The 26,895-nt window shown below is 44.7% G+C and overlaps 1 protein-coding gene and 6 non-coding genes across 7 annotated transcripts in view; 3 read left to right on the forward strand and 4 right to left on the reverse strand.

The window, feature by feature from the left end:
- The window catches only part of LOC123767148 (angiopoietin-2), a 182,351-nt gene that overhangs the window by 64,593 nt on the left and 90,863 nt on the right, over window positions 1-26,895 (reverse strand). The gene's annotated exons all lie outside the window — the stretch shown is intronic.
- Window positions 17,731-17,803, forward strand: TRNAM-CAU (transfer RNA methionine (anticodon CAU)). Its single transcript has one exon. It is a non-coding gene; the product is annotated as a tRNA-Met (tRNA).
- TRNAK-CUU (transfer RNA lysine (anticodon CUU)) lies at window positions 18,904-18,976 on the reverse strand. Its single transcript has one exon. It is a non-coding gene; the product is annotated as a tRNA-Lys (tRNA).
- On the reverse strand, window positions 19,361-19,432 carry TRNAE-UUC (transfer RNA glutamic acid (anticodon UUC)). The gene has a single exon. It is a non-coding gene; the product is annotated as a tRNA-Glu (tRNA).
- TRNAM-CAU (transfer RNA methionine (anticodon CAU)) lies at window positions 20,330-20,402 on the forward strand. The gene has a single exon. It is a non-coding gene; the product is annotated as a tRNA-Met (tRNA).
- Window positions 20,455-20,525, reverse strand: TRNAE-UUC (transfer RNA glutamic acid (anticodon UUC)). Its single transcript has one exon. It is a non-coding gene; the product is annotated as a tRNA-Glu (tRNA).
- On the forward strand, window positions 21,170-21,242 carry TRNAM-CAU (transfer RNA methionine (anticodon CAU)). Its single transcript has one exon. It is a non-coding gene; the product is annotated as a tRNA-Met (tRNA).

Here is a 26,895-nt window from a genome sequence, read left to right on the forward strand (position 1 = left end):
CGAGTCTCTGCTGTTCTTATAGTGCTTTCTGATTGTACCTATGGCACCTCTGTTGTTCATACAGTGCTCTCTGATGGCACCTATGGCACCTCTACTCCTCGCTGGTCCTATTCTGCACATCCCACCATATCACTCTCCCCAGTATGTAATTTGACTGTTAATTTGAGACCTCCAGAACCTCTCACGTATATATTAATTAATACCTTTCTCGTCTCCTTTCCAGAGTACGTATTGAGAGCTTGGAGAGGGTTGCAATAATTTAGGCTCTTTATCAAGTCTGTGGTTGTGCCGTATATGCTCTCCGAACTCACAGTAGCAGACACGACGATGCACAGTACTAGCAACTAGACACGACTATGCGAAACTATGACTTACTTACAATATAAGAAGATGTGTGATCATCCACAGATAAAACTAAACCACTTTATCTTTTTCAATTTGTCTTCAATGTTGTTGGAGCTGCTTGGTGTTGGTGCTGCTAGGAGTTGGTGCTGCTAGGAGTTGGTGCTGCTAGGACCTGGTGCTGCTAGGACCTGGTGCTGCTATGGCCTGGTGATGCTAGGGCCTGGTGCTGCTAGGACCTGGTGCTGCTAGGACCTGGTGCTGCTAGGACCTGGTGCTGCTATGGCCTGGTGATGCTAGGGCCTGGTGCTGCTAGGACCTGGTGCTGCTAGGACCTGGTGCTGCTAGGACCTGGTGCTGCTATGGCCTGGTGATGCTAGGGCCTGGTGCTGCTAGGACCTGGTGATGCTAGGGCCTGGTGCTGCTAGAGACTGGTGCTGCTAGGGCCTGCCCAGCAGCTGAAGTCATTACTACCATCGTGGAGGAAGCAGCAGAACACAGCAAGTGGCTCACGCCGGCAGACCATACTGTGAGGCGCCTCGTCTATCACCCCCTGTATCGAGGGCCGTGCACAATATCTTTTACCAAGAGCCAGAGCAGAGCTACTACTGTAAGTAGCGATACAGGAGAAGTACAGCCGGGTAATGCAGTTATCGCCGTGAACTTCTCGGTATGAATTGGTTAACCTTGACGAACGATGCTCCAGACACTACCGGATAATCCTTGGCCTTTCAAGAGCCTCGCTGTCCTCAAGCACACACACACACACACGATCGTTAGGAGAATATATATGATCCTCATGGAAAGCCGTGAACCTGTTCTGAACCTGTTCTGTTCTGCTTTGCGGCTGTTTTTTTTTTTAGCGGGGCTGCCAGCAGCAGCACCGCTAAAAAACGGCATTTTTTATGCTGTTTTTCAGAAACGGCATTTAAAAAATGCCATTTCTGCCCAATCAGAAACGGTATTTTCGGGAATAAACCGTTGCTATTGGTTGATGTAGTGCATCAACTACCTATGGCACCTCTGTACCTATAGATTGTACCTATATAGCCTAGATTATAGGTACTATATAGCCTGTAGCCTGTACTATATAGCCTGTATATAGGTACTATACTAGCTACTATATAGCCTGTACCTATATAGCCTAGATTGCTATACCGCCATTAATACCCAGAACACACAGAAATCACAATAGCGTGATGCATCAAATGAACAAATCCCCAAATCTGGGATGCTCTCAGACGTAAGTTCGAATCCTCGTCACGGCTCTTGTGGATTTGCTCATTAATACTCAGAGTTTGGATACGGTGGAGAGAGAGGGACAGACACTACTAGTTGCTTGCACCAGCTACGTCCCTCTCCTTGTAGTTCTGGTCGTTCTTGGCCGCGTCTGCCAAGACAAAGACCATCTTCTTGACAGCTATAATTTCCACAGTTGCTCCGTCACGACTCTTGCCGGCTTAGCATTCATTCTTATTAATAAGAAGAGCTATTGACTGACATGAAGTTGGCCATCTTCGGAGAGTAATTTCAGATAAAGGGAGGATTATTTCTGCAATTGCAATACTCATTCTAAGTGATTTACGGTGATGGGGGGGGGGGGGAATCGATCAATCAGAGTAATACTGGTTCCAATGGCTGGTGATGATCCTGATTACAAACACACGTAGTGATATTTGCTGCAATGGCCGATGGTTTAAGCCAGTTCACGATTATATGATACGCACGCACGCACACGCACGCGCACACACACACACACACAAATCCTGTCACTGGGCAAGTATTTCCGAGACTGGAGACTGCACGTAACTCCGTAGCACTAGAACTGAATACTTAAGTATATTCTGTTGTTGGGAATGAATGAAGCGCGACTCTGCTTCATTCTGATGGGGTCCTCAGCATACGCAGAGATCATACCTCAGCATACGCAGAGATCATACCTCAGCATACGCAGAGATCATACCTCAGCATACGCAGAGATCATACCTCAGCATACGCAGAGATCATACCTCAGCATACGCAGAGATCATACCTCAGCATACGCAGAGATCATACCTCAGCATACGCAGAGATCATACCTCAGCATACGCAGCGAGTATTAAAGAAAGCTCTCTGACGTAAAGCTTCCGTACATTATAGCTATACCACGAAGATATATTATATGCACGAATTGTTAGAGAAAGCTTATCAGCTTATATTGTATCTAGCAATATACGTCGGCCAAGCGGACAGCACGCTGGACTTGTAATCCTGTGGTCCCGGGTTCAATCCCAGGCGCCGGCGAGAAACAAGGGGCAGAGTTTGTTTCACTCTATGCCCCTGTTACCTAGCAGTAAAATAGGTACCTGGGTGTTAGTCAGCTGTCACGGGCTGGGGGTGGAGGCCTGGTCGAGGACCGGGGACACTAAAAAGCCCCGAAATCATCTCAAGATAACCTCAAGATAGGGAATCTTAAGCGGTCTGGCATAAGCTGTTGATAGAGTTTATTAACACAGAGACAGGCATCTTACCTTGGCTCACAGCTCAGGGGAAAATTGAAAAGTGAAGATGTTTGGTATGAACGTGAGAAAACTATCTATCTACAGCTTCACAAGACAAAACATTACACACACAACTTAATGTCATTAGACCAATCATTAATCATGTCATTAATCAATCATTAATCAATCATTAATGATTAAGACCAATCATTAATCAATCAATCAATCATGTCATTATTCACCAATCTTTAGAACCTGCACTGGGTTTCTTGCAGTATTTGGCAAATGTTTGTTCCGACATTTCCGTATGTTTGGGGTTTGACGAGACGCCAAGAGACTCCCAGTTCGATCCTGCAAGTATTCATGTCTTCGAACGATAAACCTCCATTCTCACACACATTCACTAACGGCATTTCCATATATAACTGTGGGTGCACGTGCATAATGATGCGAGATAATGGCTGAATTATTGTGAAGTACATACAGGTGTGACCTCTAAGTATGAGTTACGAACTTCCTTTATTACGAACGTGACCTTGGCGAGAAGAGATTTCGCCCTCTCTTACCGGAAACCCGCTCGTTACAGCGCCTGACACCACTACTGCAGACACATCGAACACTTTATGTAGGCCATACGTAAATATGTGCATCTATGTATTTACGTATGTAGATTAGCTTAGCAATTTAAAAGCACCGAATCACCTTCTGTGGTTGATTGTTCAATAAACCCTTGAACTATATGTTTAACACATCTCTAACCCTGTCCATGGAGGACAGAAGAAAATGTATATATGCTGGTTAGCATTGTAAATGTGTGGCCACGTTTGTGGTAGAAAATAATAATAATAATAATAAAAACTACTGCAGACTGATGTTCACTCTAACCTGCTTGATGGGGTTCTATGGTTGTGCTGGAGGCTGCTGGTGGTAGCATCTCTACCAAACATTTGAGCTCTTGCCATTCAAAATATCCGAATAGATCCGCATGTCAAATACATGACCAACTTGAAGTTGCTTTTCACGTGGATTAGTTGGTACAGCGACGGCCTCGCTTCTTGCAGGTCTGTGTTCGATTCCCATTAGTCCAAGTAATTGGGGCACTATTCTTTCCCTCTGTCCTCCTATCCATTCCAAGTGATATAAAGGCACACTGGCTTAGCACTTTCTCCTCGTACTAATTGAGTTTCTTATTGCTACGTTCTTGTCTGCTCTGTCTGTCTCCTCCTCCTCCTTCAAGGGCTGTCAATATGGCACTCTCAAGACGTCCCGGACAAGAGATTATGTCTCATGATTAACGTGTGAACTGGATTTCCTGTCACCACTCGCTAGTATACTATTGGTTGGATCTCAATGCCAGGTTGACTTGTCTATGAGCCTCTCTCCGCGGGCTGATTAAGGAGATAGAGATTGATTCTTAAGATGAAGGCTCGAACTGTCGTTATCAACATGCCTTCGTTGTTAACGATCCCCTTGTAGGGAAAGCATGGTAATGCTAAGTTTTTAACAGCATACGGTGAATAATGCCTCCCTAAGTGGCATGATGACTATTCTACCTCTTCCTAGATGACACGCATGATATCTATCCACCTTCCATTCCGCTATCTTGCTGTCCTTCATGATGTATCATCATCATTAACTATCCTCTCTCCCTACTCATCCCTCCCTCCCTCCCTCTTCCTTCTCATTATAGACTTCCTCACTAACCTTGCTTACCTTCATTTGTTTGTCTTTGTTTGTGTCTTGGTGACCAACTTGATTTGATTGTTTGTCTTCAGGGCTCCCGGGGGTACACGGGGTACAGTGTGCTGTACCCTCGGATCTGGGTACTGTACCCTACACCCCCGTACCTTCACTGCACATCACATGTTTAACATTAGTCATTCAACTACACTAAACTAACCCACCTAGTTTCTGCATTGGCAACATTGATCGTTCTGGTGACCCTTGTGACAACCTTAAACTATCTTGGCAACACTGGCCTGGCCCGAGTCATCAGTATTAGAGATGGTAATGGTGGTTAGCAGTGATTATAGTCTCAACAAAATTATAATTTAGTAGCATTCGTAGAACCAACTTTAATATCATAAAGTTATGAGGAGCTGAAGGATAAGACACGTTTGAGTGATAAGAAGCGGAGGAAAATAAGGTGAAACAGGATTTCGAAAAAGACTGAAACTACACCAAAAAAAAAAAAAAACACGTACCCGAGTTGTTTTGGACGTCATCAAAATCTCAGAATCCTTAAAACGACTCAGTCACTCAGTTTCATAATCCACGGATATCTGATAATATTTCCCACCGCCGGACACACCACCACCGCTCCTCCAGTAACGACAGCATGGTGTGATATGGTCACGTTTAACGATTGATTGATTGATGAAGATTAAGCCACCCAAAAGGTGGCACGGGCATGAATAGCCCGTAAGTGGTGGTCCATTTGAGCCATTACCAGTATCAATAGATGATACGGGAGATCTGTGGAGGTGCGACTGCACCCTGCGTGACGGGAGATGTCTCCCGTGCACGTTTAACGCTCACAGGTTGCTAAAGTGAGCAGTCTCCGTGGTGTAGTGGTAAGACACTCGCCTGGCGTTCCGCGAGCGCTATGTCATGGGTTCGTATCCTGGCCGGGGAGGATTTACTGGGCGCAATTCCTTAACTGTAGCCTCTGTTTAACGCAACAGTAAAATGTGTACTTGGATGAAAAAACGATTCTTCGCGGCAGGGGATCGTATTCCAGGGACCTGCCCGAAACGCTACGCGTACTAGTGGCTCTACAAGAATGTAACAACTCTTGTATATATCTCAAAAAAAAATAAAATGGACACTACGGGAGCGGGTCAAACGTCCGCCCCTGGTGACGGCTGGCTGAAGTATGACTGTTTACTGCGCAAGACACACCGAAAAAGATTATTTCCCGCGCAGCCTCGCATTTCCAACAAAATAACGCATATTATTTCTTGTTGTGAAATAGAAAACATTGTTTTTTTTAACTTACATGAAATAATTTATTATCGAAAAAGCTGTTTTGAGAGTATGAGGTTAGATTATCAGGAGGTAGGGACGGAGGAAGAGCAGGGTGTAGCAGGGATAAGACACTCACACGAGTGTAAGAGCTACACACACTCACACGAGAGTGTAAGAGCTACACACACTCACACGGAGTGTAAGAGCTACACACACTCACACGAGAGTGTAAGAGCTACACACACTCACACGAGTGTGTAAGAGCTACACACACTCACACGAGTGTGTAAGAGCTACACACACTCACACGAGAGTGTAAGAGCTACACACACTCACACGAGAGTGTAAGAGCAACACACACTCACACGAGAGTGTAAGACCAACACACACTCACACGAGAGTGTAAGACCAACACACACTCACACGAGAGTGTAAGAGCTATACACACTCACACGAGAGTGTAAGAGCTACACACACTCACACGAGAGTGTAAGACCAACACACACTCACACGAGAGTGTAAGAGCTACACAAACTTGACCATTACATCTTAAACTGTAATCAAATTGAGCCATTTAGAGATAAATCTAAACTCACGTTGTATATGACAAAACATCTTATTACTAAGTATAAAACATCTGAAAATCTTGCACTGTCTCCATATTTCGCCTCAAGTAGATAAACGACACAAGAGATTAAGAAGCAAGTAGTGTATCTTGAGGTTATCTTGAGATGATTTCGGGGCTTGTATTGTGAAGACTAATACTAATAAAAAACAGCATCTCTTCCCTGTATTATCTCCATGACACAATCATGAATTAGCGAAAATAGTCCTACCATTAACGCGTAATGATTAACTATAAAAACATAACTATTGATGATTTGGCTATCATAGCTATTGAAATAGAACGTTATCTTTAACTAGCTGATATTATACTTATAAGGTGTGCAGAAGAGATGTAACTGTTAATGTAATAATTTCCGTTGAGGTCTGATAAAGACCTTTGGTGCTTTTTTTGTAATTCATTTTTGCGCTACGGCTCACAGGATGAGTATGGGGTGCACAATAAACTACCCGCTTTTTACCTAACCTAAAACGTACGCACCCTACCAACCCCCCCTAACCTATCGAGGCCTCCGCAAAGGAAACACCAATATTCCTGTTTTAATATATGTTAATAGGCCACGTTTCTAACGAATTGGTCACACACGCACGCACTAAACACACGCACACACACTAAACGCACTCCTCCCCTTTTATATCGGAAGGAGACCCCGTCTCTTAGACAAATTGCAGCTACAATACTCTGCATATATTAATTTATTTATTTATGCATATACAAGAAGGTACATTAGGAATGTGAAGACACATAATATGGTAATTACAGTCTTGTAAAGCCACTAGTACGCGCAGCGTTTCGGGCAGACTATTGCATCTATTGCAATAGTTATTATACAGACTATTATTACAGTCTATTATATCTATTGCATTGTATCCCTGTGCAGTCAATTCCTAATTTACGACCCAACTCTGAAACGTGTTTTCCTATCTCTACTCCAGCGCCTTAATAAGGCTGAGAGCAAAAATGGTTTTTCTCCTCAAGAGATGCTAGAGAGCTCTCGGAAGCTGAGCTACAGATACGAGGTGACGAGATCACACAATGAACAGAAATCGTCGGGGGTGGGCTGGTGGCAGCTTCCTCTTATTGATGAACTTTCTCATCCTGATTGACGATAGCTGGGTATTGTAAAAGATATATATATATATTCTGCCAAGATGTTATTATTGTGGAATGTCGTCGTCGTCTCTGTGCGTGTAACAGGGCAGGTTAGCGTCACCTGTCAAGCTAGAGAGGGTAACTTTATGGTCTCGTTGATAGAGTTTCAGCCTCACATACGTGGGGTACATGGTTCGAGACCCAGGCAGCCCAGGTGAATGGAGGGCAACTTTGTCAACTATCTCGAGCAGTTTTAGGCCTATATACAAAGAAGTTTGGGGGTAAATGAGAGAGAGAGAGAGAGAGAGAGAGAGAGAGAGAGAGAGAGAGAGAGAGAGAGAGAGAGAGAGAGAGAGAGAGAGAGAGAGAGAGAGAGAGAGAGAGAGAGAGAGACAGAGAGAGAGAGAGAGAGAGAGAGAGAGAGAGAGAGAGAGAGAGAGAGAGAGAGAGAGAGAGAGAGAGAGAGAGAGAGACAGAGACAGAGACAGAGAGAGAGAGAGAGAGAGACAGAGAAGAGACAGAGACAGAGAGAGAGAGAGAGAGAGACAGAGAGAGAGAGAGAGAGACAGAGACAGAGACAGAGAGAGAGAGAGAGAGACAGAGAGAGAGAGAGAGAGAGAGACAGAGAGAGAGAGAGAGAGAGAGAGAGAGAGAGAGAGAGAGAGAGAGAGAGAGAGAGAGAGAGAGAGAGAGAGAGACAGAGACAGAGACAGAGACAGAGAGAGAGAGAGAGAGAGACAGAGACAGAGAGAGAGAGAGAGAGAGAGAGAGAGAGAGAGAGAGAGAGAGAGAGAGAGAGATAAAAGCAAGGTGTCTGTGGCTTATTACCGGGAGAAAGCGAGCTTCTCAGGTCAGCCGTGTGTGTGTGGATGTGTGTGTGTGTGGATGTGTGTGTGTGTGTGTGACAATCTTCACTACCAGAGCCCGCAAACTATCGACTCCAAGATTCGTTGATATAAATCAAGACGGCATATGAAGATGACAATACCTGGCCAGACATTCACCTACCGTCGAATAAAAACACACACACACAAATCCAGTTTCTTTCTCCGATTATCATGGAAAAACACCACTGATGAAGCAAGGTTCTCTGTGAACAATAGGGACATATATCATCCCAAGGAGTTAAGAGGGGGGGGGGGGGGAGGGATGCTGAGACTGGTTCATCGTGTTGGCAATTGGTACAGCTTCCCTACTCCCTCCCTCCCTTCTCTCTCTCCTGTATCATTCATGTATCACTCTCTCCTGTGTGTGTGTGTGTGTGTCTCTCTCTCCCTCTTTCCTGTATCACTCTCTCCTGTATTTCTCTCTCTCTCCCCTGTATCATTCATGTATCACTCTCTCCTGTGTGTGTCTGTCTGTCTGTCTGTCTCTCTCTCTCTCTTCTATATCTAGTTCATCTAACAAGATATATAGTCGTATATAATGATATATATATTGTAATATATATTTTGTAATATACATATATCACTATATACGATATATATAATATAGTCGATATATAGTCGTAATGGCTTGATGCTTTCTTCTGGGGCCAGAGTCACGAAAGCACTTACGCAAGCACTTACGAACCTGTACATCTTTCCTCAATCTTTGACGGCTTTGGTTACATTTATTAAACAGTTTACAAGCATGAAAACTTGCCAATCAACTGTTGTTATTGTTATAAACAGCCTCCTGGTGCTTTGGAGCTCATTAACTGTTTAATAATTGGAAACAAAGCCGCCAAAAATTGAGAAAAGATGGACAGGTTCGTAAGTGCTTGCGTAACTGCTTCGTGAATCTGATATTTACCTTGGAGTAATACTGGTAGCGTTTGTCATAAGAAGAACGTGATATATTGAACGTTTTCCCAACGTATTGCGAGTCATCGTCTCCAATGGTACCAGTCGTTCTCAGGCAATGTTCTCTAATTCGTTCTCAGAATTGTTCTAATGCCTGGTTCTCTTTCAGCTGTTCTCAGTTCTCTCACGCTTCTTCGGTTTCAACTCTCTTATTTGCTCTCTACTTCTTGAAAAAAAAATAAAAACTTACGCTAAAGATAAGGAAAGGTGTTAGGTTATGAGTCAAGCAATATGTCTGGGGCCAGATTCACGAAAGCACTTACGAACCTGTACATCTTTTCTCAATCTTTGGCGGCTTTGTTTACAATTATTAAACAAGTAATGAGCTCCGAAGCACCAGGAGGCTGTTTATAACAATAACAACAGTTGAATGGGAAGTTTTCATGTTTGTAAACTGTTTAATAAATGTAACCAAAGCCGTCAAATTGAGGAAATTGATTGAAATTGAGGAAAGATTGAGGAAAAATGTACACGTTCGTAAGTGCTTTCATGAATCTGGGCCCTGGTTCCCGGTTCTAATCCCTTATCCTGGCTTCCAGGTCTCGATCCTTATCCTAGCTGGCTCCCAGGTTTCGCCCTTTATCCTAGCTGACTCCCAGGTCTATTCCCTTATCCTGGCTCCTACCACCAGGCCCTCGACAACATTTCTCAAATACTTCCAAATGCGATAAAAAACAAATTATGGGAATGAATTGGGATCGAACTCACACCTCTGGCTTTCCCAGAGATACGAGTTATTTCTTGTTCTCATTGATACATCAGGCTGTTGTGATTTGATTATATTCGTGGAAATAGTGTGTGTGTAATGGAGTGCCTTACGTGGCTTGCAATCGTGAGTCTCTGGACATTGAAGGTAAGGAGAAAGTGATCTCGAGATACACGGTGAAGATGATGGTGATGTCCGCGTTGATCATATTCGTGAAGGTGATTCTGAGTGGTCGTAGTTCGCTCCGTACCTCATCGTTCTTGCAATGAGACGGTGTTGCATATTGAAACTATTGGATCAGTTCGTGCAAGAAGTGCCAGCTAGGGACCTGCTCGGGTTGTAATGGGTACGTCCGGCTTGCGGGTCGTTCCAAGCCATAGTTTGACGGACGCAAGTCAAGCGTGGGGCCAGATTCACGAAGCGGTTATGCAAGCACTTACGAACCTGTACATCTTTTATCAATCTTTGGCGGCTTTGTTCACAATTATTAAACAGTTAATGAACTCCGAAGCATCAGGAGGCTGTTTATAGCAATAATCACAGTTGATTGGGAAGTTTTCATGCTTGTAAACTGTTTAATAAATGTAACCAAAGCCGTAAAAGATTGAGGAAAGATGCACACGTTCGTAAGTGCTTGCGTAATTGCTTCGTGAATCTGGAAGCCCTGGTCCTCAGGCCGGGCTTGAGGAAGAAGAAGGACTCTTAAAATCCGCTGCAGGTATACTCCAGGTTCCGCGTGACCACTCCGCATGACGTCACTTGCACTCGACGAACTAAACGCTTTGGCAGCGTAAGTTATGCTAGTCTTGTTGACCAGACCACACACTAGAAGGTGAAGGGACGACGACGTTTCGGTTTGTTCTGGACCACAATCGACTTGAGAATGGTCCAGGACGGACCGAAACGTCGTCGTCTCTTCACCTTCTAGTGTGTGGTCTGGTCAACATACTTCAGCCACGTTATTGTGACTCCTCGCCTGCTTATGCTAGTCTTATGTAGACACTGAGTTAAGATGGTCGCCAAGAGCGCTCAATCAAGTGGTTGCAGACACCCGCGTACACTGTCGGCGGCACAGGCCAGGAACGATTGGGCAGTGTTAGTGTCAGCAAAGAAATCTCAGCCTAGATGCGATGGCTGACCATTCCTCCCCCCCCCCCCCACTGGGACCCTGGATACATGTATCGTACACAAGCCCGTTTGCTAACGAATTGTGAAACCGTTCCTTATCTTACCCAATGTAACCAAACCCAACCGAACCTAACACAATACATCCTAAACATTATCTAACACAGTGCACAGTTACAAACCCATTAAGATTTCAACTTAGATTAAACAGAGCAAAACAAGTTGTTAAACACATGGGACAAAGTGTTACTGAAGCGACCATACGAGTCCTAAATACTCATACTCCGCCCAAGTAAAACAGAAACAAGCAACACTTAGTGGGCCAGCCAGAGGCTTAGGGCCCGCGCAAGAATTTACCTGAAAAAGAATACATACGGTTTTAACAAACATAAAATGAATTATCTGATATCAATCTCTAGGTTTATACACACACACACACACACACACACACTCACACACACACAAGAGTGTGTGTGTGTGTGTGTGTGTGTGTGTGTGTGTGTGTGTACATCTCTCTCTCTCCTCGTGTGTGTGTGTGTGTGTGTGTGTGTGTGTACATCTCTCTCTCTCCTCGTGTGTGTGTGTGTGTGTGAGTGTGTGTGTGTGTGTGTGTGTGTGTGTACATCTCTCTCTCCTCGTGTGTGTGTGTGTGTGTGTGTGTGTATAAACCTAGAGATTGATATCAGATAATTCATTTTATGTTTGTTAAAACCGTATGTATTCTTTTTCAGGTAAATTCTTGCGCGGGCCCTAAGCCTCTGGCTGGCCCACTAAGTGTTGCTTGTTTCTGTTTTACTTGGGCGGAGTATGAGTATTTAGGAGTATTTCCCCTGTGTGTGTACTCAACACTACCAGCCTCGCCTGGAGGGTGTTTGTTGTTGTTGTTAAAGATTTAGCTACTCAGGACGAAGTGTCCATGTAGCACGGGCTATGGTGAGCCCGTAGGAGGGTGTTTGTTTACGGTGTGTGTTGCCGGTGTGTCAGCCTTCACACTGGCCTCATCTCCCGCTCCTGCAACTCCGGGTGTAAGCGCAACAATGCGGTCACACACTACGCTAACACAATCCTCTTCACACATCATATTCCGGGCTATTCATGCCCGTGCCACCTCTTGGGACGGCTTAATCTTCATCAAACAGTTATCATATTTAAGCGCTCTTCTGAGAATGACCGTTTCTCGGAACTCCTTTTTTTGTCTATTGACTTTCTACGCTGATTCTTAGTCCTAATGCGCTCTGTGATCAACACTTACGCTTTGTAGTTGTGTTGCGAGGAGGACCAGGACTCAATGAGCACTTACGTGCTCGCTTGCGAGATTTGTAGCTCTTAAATCAAACATCACAGCTTCATATTTACTAAACCCCCTTTTACGAGGTCTTCAACCCATGGGTTATTATTGTTGTGGACCTCGTAGCACTTCGGAGCTCGTAAATTGTATAGTAAAATGTACTCAAAGCCGCCATGATTGCGGTAAGAGGAACGGACGTCGTACGAGGACGCTTCGAGCGCTCTGTGAATCCTGAATGCACGTACAGAACTGGAGGAGACTCGTTCCTCCCTCCCAAGAAGGTCGACCTTCGCGTCCAGCTACTCGTCGTGAGTCCAATGTCAGTTTTTACTCAGGCTGGCATTAACAACGTGTGTATTGCGTCCACGCTTCTTGTATATGAGAGGGGAGAGCGTGAGGCGGCCAGGCGCCCCTCCTGCTGGCGACCTTGGCGCGGGCCCCGTAATACCCAGTTGGGCGGGAAACGGAGTCTAAGGGAAAGCGAGTCTTGACCCAGCGTCCACCGACTGTGTGATTCTCATGCGTTTGGCTCAATAGTATGAATAAAGAGATACAAATGTACACGGAGACCTTACATGGAGGAGGAGATTAGTATGGAAAATATTAGCAAGTAAAAACAATGGTGTTTGGAATGTCCGGGTGAACTTGAGAGCTTGCTCTGGTGCCCAGTGGGTCAGGGTAGCTCAGGGCAGGCCTATGAGATGGTCAAGCTGGCGGGGATCAAGGCCTAGGATTGTCAGCTTGACAAGCTAGCTGGGTCAGGGTGCTCACCTAGTTGTGCTTGCGGGGGTTGAGCTTAGGCTCTTTGGTTCCGCCTCTCAACCGTCAATCAACTGGTGTACAGATTCCTGAGCCTACTGGGCTCTATCATATCTACATTTGAAACTGTGTATGGAGGCAGCCTCCATCACATCACTTCCTAGTGCATTCCATTTACTAACTACTCTGACACCGAAAAAGTTCTTTCTGATGTTTCTCTGACTCATTTAGGTACTCAGTTTCCACCTGTGTCCCCTTGTGCGTGTACCACCCGTGTTAAATAATCCATCCTAGTCTACCCTGTCTTCCTCTGATGTTTTTGTAGGTAGTGATCATGTCTCCCCGATATCTTCTCTCTTCCAGCGACGTGAGGTGCAATTCACTCTGCCTTTCCTTGTAACTCATGCCTCTTAGTTCTGGGACTAGCCTAGTGGCATACCTCTAAACTTTTTCAATCTTCTTGTGCTTGACATGGTACGGGCTCCATGCTGGGGCCACATACTCCAGGATTGGCCTTATATATGTGGTATACAACGTTCTGAATGATTCCTTACACAGATTTCCGAAGGCAGTTCTGATGTTAGCCAGCCTCGCATACGCCGCCGATGTTATTCTTTTGATGTGGGCTTTAGGAGACAGGTTTGGCGTGATATCAACTCCTAGATCTTTCCCTCTGTCCGTTTCATGAAGGACTTCATCTCTCATTCGGTATCCTGTGTCTGGCTTCCTGTTTCCACCGCCTAGTTTCATTATCTTACATTTACTTGGATTGAACTTTAGTTGCCATTTGTTGGATCATTCTTTCAGTTTGTTCAGTTCATATTGTAGCCTCATATTATCTTCTTCTGTCTTAATCCTTCTCATAATTTTTGCATCATCAGTAAACATTGAGAAGAACGATTCTATACCCTCTGGGAGATCATTTACATATATCAGGAACAGTATAGGTCCAAGGACTCATCCCTGCGGGACTCCACTGGTTCAAGTTCAAGTATGTTTATTGAGACAAGAAAAAATACATCTCAAAGGGATAGAGTAGCTTAGGCTATTTCTACCCCCCCCCCCCGGATTCCACTGATGACACCTCGCCACTCTGAGACCTCACCCCTCACAGTGACTCTCTTTCTTCTGTTGCTTAGGTACTCCCTTATCCAATGGAGTACCTTCCCTTTCATTTCTGCCTGCATCTGCAGCTTGTGCACTAGTCTCGTATGTGGTACGTCAAAGGCTTTCTGGCAATCCAAAAATATGCAGTCTGCCCAGCCCTCTCTTGCCTGATTTTTGTTGCCTCGTCAAACTTGCCTTCAAATTTGCGTTACAAAAAATTGGTTTTGATTTATCATATACACAGATGTAGGGACACGCAGGTGGCGGTGTTGTCGATATCAACGTTTCCTGCAACAGGGTAAGATTGAGTGCAAATCAGTAGGGACAAACGCCAAGGCGATCACGAGACGCGAGGCCCGTAAAGCGGCTGTGACAAGTGCAGCTCTGGTGAGTGACACAAAGGCTCCTGCTGCTTAAACTCGAAGCTTAGAACATGCAGAAAGACGGCAGTAGAGGGCTGGAGGTGTAGCTTTCTATGTCTTAACAGCGTGAGTGGTAGGTAGACCATGTGCTGTTAGCCTCAGGCAAGACTGATCTTGGGTCTGGCTTTATTCGCTATGTCATTTTCGTACTGTCTCTCTCTGCTTCCTTCCTCACTCTGAGGTACTAATCTGGTGCGGCCTCTACAACCTGTCCTCTTACCAAGACCGTCGCATTTCGCTCGAATGCGCTACATAAGGCCAAAAATTTGTCGTACTAGAAAATGGAAGCGGCTGGCGAAAGTGACGTACTGTTCCGTTTTCTGTTTTGGGTCCTCTGGTAGGTTAAATTGACCGTTTTTCCTTAACGTTGCGAAACCTTAGGAGAACGGGCTGGTCTCTGTTATGCACAAAGTGAACCAGCTATACGTGACAAGGCGAAGAGGTTCCTTCAGGAACTGCTCATAGTTAGTAACACGATCTAATCTGAGTTGAGGTTGTCTTATTCCTGTAGCATCCTTGATGACACACCATCACCTAATGCCCTTACATTGCCCCGTACCTTCCTGTGTTCCAGGTAGTCCATAGTGACCTTCTGACCTTCCCTCCCCTCCCTCTTTCCCCCTCCCCCCTCTCTCTCTCTCCCTCCCCCTGCTTCCTACACCTCCATCCCGTAAATAATGTGGCAGATGGCCTTCCACAAGGTCCTACAATGAAACGATCAGGATAGCCGATGGACAGGAGGTAACTTTTACAGTGGGAGTCACTCCCACACGACAGACATACAGTGGGAGCCACTCCCACACGACAGACATACAGTGGGAGCCACTCCCACACGACAGACATACAGTGGGAGCCACTCCCACACGACAGACATACAGTGGGGGCCACTCCCACACGACAGACATACAGTGGGAGCCACTCCCAGTACTACACGACACAAATGGTGAGATTAACAACAAAAACTGGGTCATATCATTCCTAATGTTACCAGGTGGATTCCTCCATCGCCTCACACACAAGGTGAACTTTCTAAATATTTTAGCGTCCAATAACATAGCCAGGCTATTAACATGTAGCGATAATTACCGAAGTGTCTGCGTACTAACTACGGAATGCTGCCGTCAGGGTCAGTCAATGAAAACCGCTGTAAACCCCTTCTCTCCCCCGTTCAATGAAAACCGCTGTAAACCCCTTCTCTCCCCCGTTCAATGAAAACCGCTGTAAACCCCCTTCTCTCCCCCCCCATTTCCATCATGCTTTATGAAATTACAAAAAAGGGGAAAAAAGATAATTCGATCAGTGAAATTATTACAATTTAAGAAGCGATGGAGCAACTCATAATTATTTGTGGGATTAAGAAAGTATCGTTTTTTTGGGGTCCGAATATTTGCAATATCTACTTTCTTGCAACTCCTTAGCGCTGTTGCAATATCTTCCCTTTAGTTCTTAAGTTCAAGAATACCCTGTTATTCGGATAGTGAGTTTGATTTAATATTTATAATATTTCTACGCTGTTCTTAAAATTGGGTTGAACATGGTGAACAGGCTAGTTATATTAGGGATTTCTTGCCCTCAGCATCTTCAAGAATGACGTATAACTTGTTGAACCATAACACACTGTTCTTGAGAACACAGAACTGTGAACACATACCAAGCAGTTAGAGAAAATATCAGCTGAGCCTACACCTGCTGAACCCACACCAGCTACCCCCACACCAGCTACCCCCCCACACTAGCTACCCCCACACTAGCTACCCCCACACCAGCTACCCCCACACCTGCTACCCCCACACCTGCTACCCCCACACCAGCTACCCCCACACCAGGTAATCGAGTGCCCGAAGCGGGTATATTGTATTTCATGAGGTGTGGGATACAGGTAACTGTACCAGAAGTGGGCCGGGCACTCTAGGAGTGTTTTTATTAGCCGGCCAGTCACGACTGAACTTTGTGCTTCCCGGGGGCTCTCCCTCACACTCCCTCCTCCTCTCTAACACACTTCCCAAGCCTCGCCCCTCACACTTCTCCTCACACTCACTCACACTAGCAACCCTCGACCCCCCCCCCCTAACTCACTCCTACCCCCCCTCCAAACCCTACAACTGGATCCACTCACTCTCATATACGGTTACAAGCCATTAGTGTCCTGACTATCTTGTATGTCGTTAACATAGCTCCCTGATATGTCTTCCAAGGTGGTGAGTGTGATCTCAGCCTTGACAGCTGAGAGAGGCCAGCATCCCTCCAACACCGCCGACCCTCAACACAGGAAATTCTCTCATCAGTAAAAACTGGAACATGTTTGGAGATGCAAAGGTGAGCCGGCGTAGGCAGGTGTGTGGTGTCCGTGGCTACCTGGAGGCCCACGGACCGCCTGTGTCCGTGGCTACCTGGAGGCCCACGGACCACCTGTGTCTGTGGCTACCTGGAGGCCCACGGACCGCCTGTGTCCGTGGCTACCTGGAGGCCCACGGACCACCTGTGTCCGTGGCTACCTGGAGGCCCACGGACCACCTGTGTCTGTGGCTACCATTGGTTCGTGGTTGGGGTACCATTCCTTTCCCCCGTCCCATCCCAAATCCTTATCCTGACCCCTTCCTAGTGATTTATACTCGTAATGGCTTGGCGCTTTGCCCCCCTGGTAATTCTCTGCCGGCGCTTCGCGAGCGTTTTGGCCGGGGTTCGTATCCTGGCTTGGGGAGGATTGACTGGGCGCCAATCCTTAACTGTAGCCTCTGTTCAACCAACAGTAAATGGGTACCTGGTTGTTAAACGATTTGGCGGGTCATATTCCAGGGAACATAGGATTAAGGACTTGCCCGAAACGCTGCGAACTATTGGCTGTACAAGAATGTAACAACTCTTGTATATATGGATAAATTAAATACAAAAATATAAAAAGCAGTGCGATCAGGCTATTAGGTGCGATATATATGTCATAATTATATGACATTTTTAGTTACGATAACGCAAGCCTCGATGGCGCAGTAGGCAGCGCGTGAGTCTCATAATCTCAAGGTCGTGAGTTCGATCCTCACTCGGGGCAGATGTTTTCATGAAAAGCAAAATTAAAGTTGAAAGCCCGAAATTATTTCTAAATCGTGAATCAACCCGTCTTCAGACCCAGTTCATTCCAACCAGCGGTCGACCCCAAAAACTCATTCATTAATTTTAACTTTCTGTTCATTCAAAGTTGGAATTCTCTCAAATATAAATTAATATTATTTATTAGCATATTGTGCATATTTAGGCATAGGTTAGGTTAGGTGTTTAGGTTCTGTTGGCGATTATTTGTATTTGTAGTACGTGGGTGAAGCATTTACAGCGTTGTGGTTCGAACACAAGTCGTCAGTGAAGCACTTGTTCCGGAAGTGTTCGAACGTCATCAGTTGTGAGTCGTGTGTAAACCGTTTTCCATTCATAAACAGCGGGTTTGGCGGGTGGATGGAATGGACTTTGGATCTTTGTTTGGAGGACGGGCTGCGTGAATTGAACTGAAGTCACCCTGGGTGAAAGCTATAGGCGCTCTAAACCACACGGTACCTAGACAAATTTGAATCCATTTATCCTACAATATAGGCCTAGACTTTACGTGTACTCACCTAATTATGCTTGCGGGGGTTGAGTTTTGTCTCTTTGGTCCCGCCTCTCAACTGTCAATCAACTGGTGTACAGATTCCTGAGCCTACTGGGCTCTATCATATCTACATTTGAAACTGTATGTGTGTGTGTGTGTTGGGGGGGAGGGGGGGGGGGTATTGTCTGGGGCATGTATTCGCCTAGTTATACGTGCGGGGGTTGAGCTCTGCTCTTTCGGCCCGCCTCTCAACTGTCAATCAACGATAATTTTTTTCACACAAACACACAGGAAGCTGCCCGTAGCAGCTATCTAACTCCCAGGTACCTATTTACTGCTAGGTAACAGGGGCATCAGAGCGAAAAACTCCCAGGTACCTATTTACTGCTAGGTAACAGGGGCATCAGGGCGAAAGAAACTCTACCCATTTGTTTTCCGCCATCGCCGAGGATAGAACTCCGGTCCCCAGGATTACGAGACCTGAGTGCTGTCCACTCAGCCACCAGGCTCCCCAAAAAGCATTGTAATGTCTCTGTGGCTCCTTGTTCGCTGTTCCACCGGAAAACTTCCGCCCAACGTGGGGCTCGAACCCACGACCCCAAGATTAAGAGCCTCGTGCTCTACCGACTGAGCTAGCCGGGCCTTGTGGAAGCCCTGTGGTGTCTGTTCTCACCTAGTTATGCTTTCGGGGGTTGAGCTCTGGCTCTTTGGTCCTGCCTCTCAACTGGTTTACAGATTCTTGTGCCTAATGGGCTCTTTCAAATGTACTTTTGTTATCCTTTGTAGCGTGTGTGTGCGTGTGTGCGTGTGTGTGTGTGTGTGTGCGTGTGTGCGTGTGTGTGTGTGGGTATTTCGGAATTTCTGATTTGTTCAGACTATTTATTTTGAATTTTTATGCAGGTAATTCTCACTGAAAATTCATACCCAGGCTGCTCGCAGCCTGGGTATGAATCACAGCCTGGTTGATCATTATTTCGTTATAAATAAATTATTACCATTGTAACTTGCACAGAACATCAAAAGACATTCCCATGCCGGGAATCGAACCCGGGCCTCCTGGGTGAAAGCCAGGTATCCTAGCCACTAGACCACATGGGACTTAAGGATACTGGATATCATTATAGATAAAATTAAGTCTTGTTGGATTCCTCTTGCTAGGAAGAGACAGTCTAAGTGATTACCAATATAGTTAAGAGGCGAGACACAGGTATTTTGACAATTCAATTCAATTTCTTTCTTTATTATGCACCCCATACCCATCCCGTAGGCGGTGGTGTAAAGGGTTTCAGAGGCATATAATGGGTTCAGGAACTGAACCCTCTAGTTCGTTTAGCTAAGCAAATAACAATCTTTTGGTATTTTTAGGTATTTTGACCCTAAGCGTTTTACCTGGCCCGAAACGCTGTGCATACAACCCGTCCTCTTAAAAATAACGTCACTTTTGGCTGGTATGCGCGCCATGGCCAAATTTGCACGTAATTTGAAATGAAATCGACTCACAAAAGTGACGTTCTGTTCCGTTTTCTATTTGCACGTATTAGTGGCTTCAGGAATGGTATGTACCAGCTCTATATATTAATGCAACATTACTTTTGTTGAAGACAAGTTCCAGCCCCGCTCCTGTGCCAGGTAAGTCCACTACGGGCTCACCATAGCCCGTGCTACTCGCAACTTTTTGTTCCCAGTAGCTGAATCCATAACAATTCGTACATTCGTACAATTCGAATCCGTACAAGAATGTAACAACTCTTGTATATATCTAAAAAAACAACAACAACAACGTTTGTTTAAACTCATTTTTAATATATGTACCTTTATCTGAATTGATATCTTATCTAACTAACCGGGTGACGCACGAATTTTGCAATCAACATCAATCAATTCGTAGAAAAATTGATGTTAGTGCTGGTAGGTGTTTTATACATTATATACAATAGGATGTTGTATGTTGTATCGTGATAATATTGAACATTAATATTGTCAATGATAAATATCGCCTCGATGGCGCAGTAGGCAGCGCGTGAGTCTCATAATCTCAAGGTCGTGAGTTCGATCCTCACTCGGGGCAAGTAATTTTTAAGGAAATGTCGCTGAATGTTTTGGCTGAATGTCTAAAACCATTCCCATGCCGGGAATCGAACCCGGCCTCCTGGGTGAAAGCCAGGTATCCTAGCCACTAGACCACATGGGAGATGGTATAAGTAGCAACACTTCGCATTTTAATATATATATATATATATATATATATATATATATATATATATATATATATATATATATATATATATATATATATATATATATATATACACATACCAAAAGAATAGGGGTGGTAGGAGAAGAAAATATCAAAGTGTTCAGTGAGGATCCACAAGGTCTTCTCTGAGTACTCTTTATTTTCTTCTCCGAGGCTATGGGTCCCTACACTTGCACCAGAGGTGGTACCCCTTCTAGGTTAAAAAAAAAAATATGTATATATATATATATATATATATATATATATATATATATATATATATATATATATATATATATATTTGTTGTCTTATATAAGCTATATGTCCTAAGCACCGAGCTTTGAGAGGCGGGACCCAAGAGCTGTGGATCCTTTATCCTCTGTCAATAGAATTAAACGATTAAACATACGCGATTGTTTGGACTTCTTCATTTGTTTAAGCTTTTCTATGAAAAGATTCAGAGCTGGCGCTGCGTATTCCTGAAGTGGTCTAACGTATGCTTATGTATAATTAATATTGCAATGCTATTAGTATTGTGGTAAATAATTATTTGATTACACTTGTGATGTTAATGGTAATATTCTACCTATTAACGCAAGCCTCGATGGCGCAGTAGGCAGCGCGTGAGTCTCATAATCTCAAGGTCGTGAGTTCGATCCTCACTCGGGGCAGATGTTTTCAAGAAAATGGCTGAGGGTCTGAACACTGAAAACACTAGCCAACCTAACCATGCGTGTGTGTATATGAGGAAGAAGGCATGAGGAAATATGGGATATGAGGACAAGGAGCTGAGATATGAGGACAAGGAACTGAGATATGAGGACAAGGAACTGAGATATGAGGACAAGGAACTGAGATATGAGGACGGTGTGAAAGAAGTGTCCAAACTCCCTTGGATTCCTCGGGAATCGAGGGCTGACTGTGAAATTCAAGGTCGCTGCTATATTGACCAATCTAAGTGGATGGACCTCACAATGTCCAGTGACTATGACAGTCAGGTAGTGACTGAGGCGGGACCAAAGAGCCAGAGCTCAACCCCCCGCAAGCACAACTAGGCGAGTACAGTTCCTGCTCTACACAAGTAGATAGCTATTATTTCTTTAAATAGTTTGTTATGCTCTAAGTGCTAGAAGTATTGGGAACATTGTGTTAAACTAATCAAATATAATACTCGCCTGCCTTACACTTTATGGGGTGTGGCCTCTCTTGGCCACGAATTGAATTTCACCTTTGTAAATGCACGTTAATGACACTATGTTAAACACACCTTGAACACTGTTTATGTAGGACAGACGTAACTCTTGTGTGTTTATGTATTATGTTTGTAGGTTAGCAATAGCATTTTAAAAGCACTGTAATCACCTTCTGTGGTTAATTGTTCAATAAACCACTGAACTATATGTTTAACAGATCTCTCACCTTGTCCATGGAGGACAGAAGAAAATGTATATATATATATATATATATATATATATATATATATATATATATATATATATATATATATATATATATATATATATATATATATATATATATATATATACATGCTGGTTAGCATTGTAAATGTGTAGCCACGTCTGTGGCAGAAAATAATGCAAAGAATTCGTCTGCTTCTTAACCCCTCGAGGCCGGACTTTGTCTAGTAAGTTGACCAGACCACACACTAGAAAGTGAAAGGACGACGACGTTTCGGTCCGTCTTCGGTCATTCTCAAGTCCATTCGGCCCGTTCTTTGTCTAGAAACTCCTCCTTCTTCTGCTTCTCTGCCTCTTATTTCCTTTCACTACCCACCCTAGGGGGGTCCTGTCGGCCGAGCGGACAGCACACTGGACTTGTGATCCTGTAGTCGTGGGTTCGATCCCAGACGCCAGCGAGAAACAATGGGCAGAGTTTCTTTCACCCTATGCCCCTGTTACCTAGCAACAGTAAAATAGGTACCTGGGTGTTTGTCAGCTGTCACGGGCTGCTTCCTGGGGGTGGAGGCCTGGTCGAGGACCGGGCCGCGGGGACACTAAAGCTCCGAAATCATCTCAAGATAACCTCAAGGTAACCTTGTTGGGTGTAAGAGCCCTGAACATGTTCACACCATCAGGTGGAGCGTAGGTAAGCGGCAAACCTCTTTTATAAAAGAGGTTTGCCTCTTTTATAAAAGGCTACAAGTCTTTTATAAAAGACTTGTAGCTTCTGCTGACCCAATTCTTAGGCGATGAGGTCTGAAAGTTCCACACGACCTCCAACGCAACTGTTCCAGGTGAACAAAGAAAAAACTTGAAGAACATGTTGTGTGAACACTATACTACACCTCTGCCTTCAACACCAAGTCTAATATAATCTAATAAAGTGTTAGATATAATCTAATATATATATCTGCAAGATCTCTGAAGACCTTTATATCCTCTTCTCCGAGACTACGGATCCCCCACAATTGCTCCAGTGGTAGTGAACAGTAATATAAGTACAAACTAATATTGGATCTTTATCAAAGAATGAGTTACGAGGGCCCCGAGTAACGAGGGCCCCGAGTAACGAGGGCCCCGAGTAACGAGGGCCCCGAGTAACGAGATGTTGTTGTTTTAGATTTAGCTACTCAGAACGAAATGTCCATGTAGCACGGGCTATGGTGAGCCCGTAATTGCGGTCGGTTATTCGCGATAACCTTGTTACTCTGATATTTGGGTCAAAGTTTTAAATGGAGGTGGGGTTTCCTCCTTTTTCCCTGTTTCTTTTTTCGCTTCTGTTTTAATCGTGTTTTAATAACATTATCTTGGTGGCGGACGTAGGAGTAACGAGAGTGGGGGTATATATATGTAGCAGCATATTTTTGAGATATATATAATTGTTACATTCTTGTAGAGCCACTAGTACGCGTAGCGTTTCGGGCAGGTCCCTGGAATACGATCCCCGCCGCGAAGAATCGTTGTTACAACCAAGTACACATTTTACTGTTGAGTTAAACAGAGGCTACAGTTAAGGATTTGCGCCCAGTAAATCCTCCCCGGCCAGGATACGAACCCATGACAAAGTGCTCGCGGAACGCCAGGCGAGTGTCTTACCACTGCACCACGGGGACTGGTAAGCATATGAGCCACAAGGTCGGCGAGGCGGCCATCTGACCCACAGGGAGGTCGGGCAGGGCTCCAGGCTGGACCAGGAACCCCACAAGGACACCAGGAAAGCCACTTAACACCAGCAACTAAAGCACCAGCAGCAAGACGACTCGGGGGAGGACATGACTTACCCTTCCTCCCCTCCTAAGAAGGTATGACGGAGCCAGAGCGCATTTGTTTTGAGATCAAGTTTATTTATGCAACAGCTGTGTGTGGGAAGACCAGGATGCTGGCCAGGGGCCAGGATTCGTCGAGCCTTTAACGCATCGACTTACGAATCATGTATTTCCTTAATCATGGCGGCTTTGTTTATATTTATTAATGTAAACAAAGCCGCCATGATTAAAGGAAAGATGGTCCGATTTTGTAAGTGGTTTGCGTCAATTCTTGATTAAACTTTCCCTGAGACGCAGGACTAGTCTTTAATTAACGATGGCAATGCTAAGTTGACCAGACCACACACTAGAAGTTTAAGGGACGACGACGTTTCGGTCCGTCCTGGACCATTCTCAAGTCGACAAACTTGAGAATGGTCCAGGAGAGACCGAAACGTCGTCGTCCCTTCACCTTCTAGTGTGTGGTCTGGTCAACATACTTCAGCCACGTTATTGTGACTCATCGCCTGCAAATGGCAATGCTAGCGACCGTTCTGACTGTTTTAGCAATACATCTCTCCCAGCCCGTTACAGCAGCAGGCCCAACAGACAACAGCCACGGGGCCATTGCAATCAAATTCCAGACGAGGAGTAGCCATCGTCGCCACGGGTCTGAGGCGAGGTGCTTGCGGCCTCGGCGAAGCCAAGAGACGACATTTGAGACACGAACTGACTCGCAAGCAAAGAGGCAGCTAGTACCGTTCTAAGGCTATCCTTCACCTCAAAGCAGAGCGACCTGACACTTGGGGCGAAGTGCGGGAGTTATTTGGAGGAGGAGGTGAGAGAAGGTGTTAGGTAGGTCGCTAGTGAGAGAAAGCCTGGTTGATACCTGGTTGATACCTGGTTGATGGGGTTCTGGGAGTTCTTCTACTCCCCAAGCCCGGCCCGAGGCCAGACTTGACTTGTGAGAGTTTGGTCCACCAGGCTGTTGCTTGGAGCGGCCTGCAGGCCCACATACCCACCACAGCCCGGTTGGTCCGGCACTCCTTGAAGAAAACAATCTAGTTTCCTCTTGAAGATGTCCACGGTTGTTCCTGTAATATTTCTGATGCTCGCTGGTAGGACGTTGAACAACCGTGGACCTCTGATGTTCATACAGTGTTCTCTGAACCTCTATGTTTGTGCACAGCGCGTTTCTGTTGCACAGAAACGCAAGAGAAGCACGTTACAAAATTAATATAAGGAAATAAGTAAAGAAAGCATTTTTTTTAAATAGAGATGACATGACTTTAATACATTCATCTTTGATATACGTTCTCGCTGCTTCTCAAGCATATCTGAAGTGGAGATTGGTGATTGATTGATGAAGGTTCAGCCAACCAAGAGGTGACACGGGCATGAATAACCCGTAAATTGTTAAAAATTGGTAAAGATAGCAATATTATATACCAAGATTGGAGCGAGTCTCTACCTTTCTAGCGTATGGGACAATATTTTACCCAAAAACACTGTGCATATTAGTGGGTTTTGGCGTAGTATGTACAAGTTCTATCTAAAAATCCACCATTCTGTTTGTAACTCATTTTGTATGTGTGAACTTTTACCTGAATAAACATTTTATTTTATTTTATTTTATTTTATTTAATAGAATAGATGCAAATTCTTTTTAAGTGTTTTTGAGTGTATACAAATATGACTAAATTAATCCCAGAACAGAATCCACAACAGTTGTCTACATCCCGGGTACTATTTAACTAGGTGAACAGACGCATCAGATGTAAAAAGGGGGGGGGGGGTCTAAGGGCTAAGAGGACAGCGCTCGGGGTTCATAGTCCCAAGTGTTCGGGTTCGATCCCCGGCGGAGGCGGAAAGAAATGAGCAGAGTTTCTGTCACCCTAATGCTCCTGTTCACCTAGCAGTAAATAGGTATCTAGGAGTTAGACAGCTGCTAGGGGCTGCTTCCTGGAAGTGTGTGTATGAATATTAGGATTAAGGACCTGCCCGAAACGCTATGCGTGCTAGTGGCTGTACAAGAATGTAAAGACTATTGTATATAAAAATACATAAATAAATATATAAATACATGTGTGTAAATCACGAAAAATAAACACGTGATTAAAAATGTGACAGTGTCAGACCACGGAGGAAGAATTGAAACAGGAATTTCCTTTAGTACTTTCGTATATTAATACATCTTCAGAAGGAGTCAATTATTATTATATAGTACTTTCGTATATTAGCACTTTCGTATTAATATACGAAAGTACTTAAGGAAATTCCTGTTTCAATTCGTCCTAAGTACTTTCGTATATTAATACGAAAGTACTAATATACGAAAGTACTATATAATAATAATTGACTCCTTCTGAAGATGTATTAATATACGAAAGTACTTAAGGAAATTCCTGTTTCAATTCTTCCTCCGTGGTCTGACACTGTCAAATAAATACATAAATAAATATATAAATACGGATCCATCCGAGACTATAACTACTGACCTTTCCAAGGATGCCAGCCACAACAGTCTTTTTTTTTTATAACTCTCGAGTGCCCGCCACACATGCGCCTGTCGCCCCTTTAGTGTCATATCCACCAGACAGGGGTTAAGCAAATGCAAGTCATTGGCTGCAACGCCCACAATCTATATCTGTACGAAGCCGAGGAGGGAGCGAGAGAGTGCCGGAGCTCATGTTTACATGTTCCTAGCGTCCGGGCTGGTCGGTTGGCTTCCGTCAGCTGCTCTACCGTTTTCTCTGATTACTGCCGTGTTGTAGGGGGTACCACTTAAGTCGCTACAGTCTGCACGTTCATTTATGTTCGTATTTTAATGTTATTAATAGCCCATTGAAGGTGGGGAGGGGGGATTTAAGATCCAATTGCTGTATAAACAAAACAAATCAATCAAAAGTGCACTTAAAAGATGCAGAATTAAGGCAATAGAGGATTGAGAAACTCTAGGAGAACAAACTTCCCATAGCCCACACTAAAGCCCTCAACTGTTTGGCTGTGGGTCGAGCATCACAGAATACTCAGCCCACACCACAGTACTCAGCTGAGAGGCTGTGGGTCGAACATCACAGAATACTCAGCCCACACCACAGTCCTCAGCTGTGAGGCTG

Source organism: Procambarus clarkii, chromosome 53 (genome assembly GCF_040958095.1).
Source record: "Procambarus clarkii isolate CNS0578487 chromosome 53, FALCON_Pclarkii_2.0, whole genome shotgun sequence".
Taxonomy (NCBI): domain Eukaryota; kingdom Metazoa; phylum Arthropoda; class Malacostraca; order Decapoda; family Cambaridae; genus Procambarus; species Procambarus clarkii.